General features: G+C 40.1%; 1 protein-coding gene across 1 annotated transcript in view; it reads right to left on the reverse strand.

Annotated features, from left to right (window-relative positions):
* Window positions 1-4,414, reverse strand: part of FGF13 (fibroblast growth factor 13) — a 585,375-nt gene extending 580,961 nt beyond the window's left edge. Inside the window, exon 1 of the mRNA XM_017499910.1 lies at window positions 4,109-4,414. The gene's annotated coding sequence lies outside the window, so the exon portion shown is untranslated. The remainder of the gene's footprint in view (window positions 1-4,108) is intronic.
* Window positions 4,415-4,923: the final 509 nt, after the last annotated feature.

Below are 4,923 nucleotides of genomic sequence, written 5' to 3' on the forward strand. Positions count from 1 at the left end.
AAAAGATATTTGACTATATATAATACTTCAAAATTTGGGCAGAAGACACAATAATTAAATCAATAGGTAAACAAGAAACTGGAAACATAGTTGCACCCAGAGAACAGATGAGGGGCTTATAGCTATGATATACAAGGACCTCTTAACAATTGGCAAAGAAAAACAATCCATTCAAAAACAGGCAAAATGTAGGAAGAACCACCTCACAGAGAAGCAAATTCAAGTGGCCAATGATATTTTCAAAAGATACTCAGACTCATAAGTAAACAGAGAAACTTATTTTACATTAACTCATCAGTTAATGTAAAAATGAGATGACTGATTTTTATTCATAAGACTTGCAAAATTTAAAAACAGCAGTAAGATAATCTGTTGGTAGGATTGCAAGGGGAAATTTGTACTCTCATAAATTACTAGTAGACTTGTAAATATGTTATATGCTTTTTAAAAAACAAGAAGTCAACATTAGATGAAATTAAAAACAATATGCATATACCCTTTAACCCAGCTATTTATTCCTGGGAACCTGTTTCAGACTGAAAAAACCAACAGCATGTAAGGCTATATATACAAAGGTGTTTATTACTATGTTGCTTTTTAGTGGTAAAATATAAAATGGAAATAAAGTGAATGTCCACTAAAAGGGGAATGGTTGAATAAATTATTCTTCATCTATATCACAAAATGCTGTGCAGCCATTAAAAAGAATAAAATAGTGAGATTGCAGTTGACTTGTAGGCTTTATTGAATGGGAGTAATAGTAACGATGCTAATAGCAAACATTCACATATGGTACTGTTTTAAGTGTTTTACGTATTTTAACTTGTTGACTGCTCACAATAACTCTATGAGATAGGTTCTATTATAATCCTCATTTTGTAGATGAGGAAACTGAAGCTCAGAGAATATAAGGCCACATAACTAGTAAAAGGCAAGAAGAGTAATATACAAAAAGGTGTGAGTAACAATATCTATAAAATAATCTATAGCTAAAGACAAGCATGGGCCTATGTGTATACATACATGTTTTATATAATTATATGAGACTGGCAATGTGGAAATATAATACTCAGATAGTGTTATGGATTATTATATATATATATATATTATATATGTAAAGTATATTAAAAATAATTAAGGAGCCTCAGCATTTCAAAAACAAATTCAAAGAAGTTGCAATTACTGCTTCAAGTAAGACAAAGAAGGAAAGCCTCTCCCAAGGGAAGTCCATCCAGATCCTCATCACCAAATATCTCTTGCCCCTCCTCTGTACCCCTTGACACTGTGCTGATCCTTCCCTTATGGCAGAACTACTGTATTTAGAAATGCCAGGTGCTTCCCATCCTACCTAAACCAAGAGACTCCCTGGAATCCAGTCATCAGTGTGCTCTGAGATTGCCCAACTGCAGAAGGCTTCTGAAGTCCCACTCTTGTGCATAAATCTCAGATCTGGGGCATGGAGACAGGGAAAAGACAGATGCCAGTACCGATGTGTTACGGCCAGCGGCCACAGGGCCTCAGTCCCTCTAGCAGGGACATGTGAGAGCCATGGGAACGGACTTGCAAGGGTNCTTTGGGAAAATAAAGCTTCGTCTTGGGACATGTTATATCCTGCCTCCCAGCTACAGCAAAGAGATTTAAACTTTACCACCCCCATTGACACAGACCAGATTTACGCCTAAGTTTACAGTGATAAATAGGCATAGATTTCCTCTCTCAAAGAGTTTAAGTTCTTGAAGGAAAGATATGACTTTTATATTCAACAAATTTGCTTTGAATGAGGAAAATGATGGCATACATGAATAAATCAAATACAAGGTAGAGAGTGAAGTGTTAAATCATAGTGCTACGAACAAAATGCTATAAGAGTTGTCATAGGGATGGGCAAACATTTCCAGAAATGGTTTTGTAAAGAGATGCCATTTGAGCTAGATGCAGTGTTTCCGAATGTGTGATCAGCATCATATTCTCTGAGGTTCTTAAGGGCTCCAGATCTCCTGAATCAGAAACCCCAGAAGTGAGACCCAGGAGTTGGCATTTGAAAGAAGCCTTCCACATCAATCTTATGCACATTATAGTATAGACCATGAGAAATGGGGTAGATTATGGTGTGCAGAGAAGTGGGGAAGGACATATAGTCAAAGGCAATAATGTGAGTAAAGTTTCCAGGCATAAAAGCAAAAAGGAAAACATGGCCAGTTGAATTCAACCAGGAATGTTGGAAGTGGCGAAGAGGAATAATGAGGAATAAGATTTGAAAGGTAGGTTAGGGCTAGATCATGGAGGGCCTGGGGATGCTGCGTTAAATAATTTGGCTTTATCCCAAAGGCAAGAAAAATATTGAGAGATATAAGACAAAACAAAATATGAGGGCCTAGACTTGCACAGTACTTCCCAAATTTAGCCATGCCTTAGAATGATTGCTTGCTAAGTCTAGCTTCTGGGGCTCCACTCCCAGACTTTCTGAATCAGAATTTCCGAAGATATGAATCAGAAATGACATCTTTAAACAACCTTTTCAGGTGATTCCTGGGTAGACAGCCTGGCATTGGTTCATGAAACGGAGTTTGGGAACCACTCCTTTACTGACAAATGCATTCCTAAGATGTTGCTTGAATGTAGAAATTTTATTAGTGGAGCCTCTGTTCAAAGTACTAGGCAAGGAGACTCTTCAGAGGCAATCTCCTGCAAATCTCCTTGCTCAGCAGAAGAAAAAGAAATCACTTTCTATGTAGTGTTTCTATTTAATAAACACCCAATTTAAATGTAAAACCCATGACAACTTCCCATAAAATGTGACAACACATTTCAATGCCTGGTATTGGCGATGCTATATGGTTGTACAAATACAACATGGGAAAAATGATTTCAAAATATTTAAGTTTCCTCTATATAGCAAAACGAATGACCATAAGGTAATATTGGAAAGGAGGTAGTGCTAGTAGGATGTGATGCTGATAGAGCATGGCTTCAAAATGGACATATCTACTACCATGTAGCCATTTTGAGGTAGCAGGGGAAGTTGAGGCACCAATATAGGTAAAAACCGGATGGTTTCTCAACTCAAGCTCCAAAAAGATTAGGCTATATGACTTCCAAGATTGCTTCTAGCTTTAATATTTTAAGTTTATGTTATTTGTACACTATCTACCTTGAAGATGAGCAAAAGGAAAAAAATGGGCAGTGGATGCAGTGTTCAAGTATCAGTCTAATTCATCTTTCTAAAAAATGCACAAACACGGATGATTCTGAGGCTGAAGGTTTGTTTCCTAAAGCCATGCAATATTTTAAGATTTTCATTTTCATTTAAACAAAGCATATCTGTTACTAAAGTGTCTCTTCATTTCCATGAAAACACCTCGGTTTGGCTAGCTGGAATGCTGACATCGTAGTTTGCTTAGCAAATGCTCAAAAGTCAACTTTGAGGAAGAAAATGCTATTGTTTAACCTTCCAACAGCCAAGCTTGCTTCTTTTCCTCTCAGAGGGTACCCAACCTCACCCCCAGAACTTTCTAGCTTCCCTTCAACTCCAACTCCTTCCCCAATGCCCATTGCTATAAACAGGTTAGAAATCAGAGATGAGCTCTGACAGCAATATCTCAGGAAGGAAATGGAATCCAAGCAAGTCTTTTGTTCACTTGGGTTGGAATCTCTCTTTCACAACGTCTGTCTGAACCATAGGAATCCCTGCCCTGTGCAGCTCTACCTTACTGTCCACTGCTGCACAGCAGACAAGGAAAACACAGATAACCAGTGCTCTGATCCAAATTCGCATTCACACAACAATGAGTCAGGAAAGACAAGGCACCTGGAATAGAGCAGCTCCAGGTAGAGTAGTTGACAAAGGGTTAAAATTAACATTGAGGTGCTTTCTTGCTTGCTAATTCCTTCACTTTTGGGTGAGAGGGTACAAGGAAAGGAATTAATTGCCAAACATTACTGTGGCTTGATCAGTGTGTTGGGAGCATGGAGTTGTATTTTTATTCGCAGGCTATGTCCTGCCCGGACATTTGTCTCCCTGCCCTAGGCCAAGGAAATCTGGGCCTGGGTTAGCCAAGAGGATACCAATTCCCGTAGCATTTTCCCCAATGAGTTTGGTTTCACCTACCTTAGAAGTGGAGATGCAATGGGCCTGATGGTGAGAAACAAGCAAGATCCCACCATGGACCAAGATCTTAAAGGGCCCTGTTGTTATTAGTGCCCACGGTCACTCGCTTCCAGGCCAGGGGTAGGAAGCTTCTTGGTCATGTCGTCACTGTGCGTTTCTGAGGTTTGCAATAGTCTGCATCTGAGCCAAAGCACCCCCAACACCCTAATTCCCTCCTGGCTTCAAGGGCTCCAGGCTGGAAATGCAAATAGTCCAGAGTGATTGCAGGGGCCAGTGGACCCTATGCAGTTCATATCAGACTGTTCTGAGGAGTGGTAAGTCACAGGGTCTATATTGCAGCTATTTTTAGTGAAACTGAATTCCTTCCCCGAGTTCCCTTGCTTCCAACTTGTTCTAAGTGTAGGAGACCAGCTGTGATCAGATCATCTTACTGGACCAAGGCTCTGTCAAGGCGAAGGAACCAAACCAGGGAGGTGGAGCAAAGAGTTCACAGCTGTTGGTGCTTTAGTCCTTTCTCAATGTCTCGGCCATCTCCAGAGCATTATGATCCTTTGGAAAGGAAAGTGTCACTACCCAGGGGAGTGGGCATTTCCCTCCAATCTGGCAGAAACTTGATAGGTAGATGACATGAGAGGGAATAATCGAGAAGTTGGCAGACCTTTCCATTTATTCCCCTCAATTCCTAAACACACACACACACACACACACCACACACACACCACACACACACACACACACACACACACACACACACACACACACACCCCATGCATCAGATTCTATAGGCCAAACCCACATCTTTGACAGACTTGCCA

Source organism: Cebus imitator, unplaced genomic scaffold (assembly GCF_001604975.1).
Source record: "Cebus imitator isolate Cc_AM_T3 unplaced genomic scaffold, Cebus_imitator-1.0 Scaffold262, whole genome shotgun sequence".
Taxonomy (NCBI): Eukaryota; Metazoa; Chordata; class Mammalia; order Primates; family Cebidae; genus Cebus; species Cebus imitator.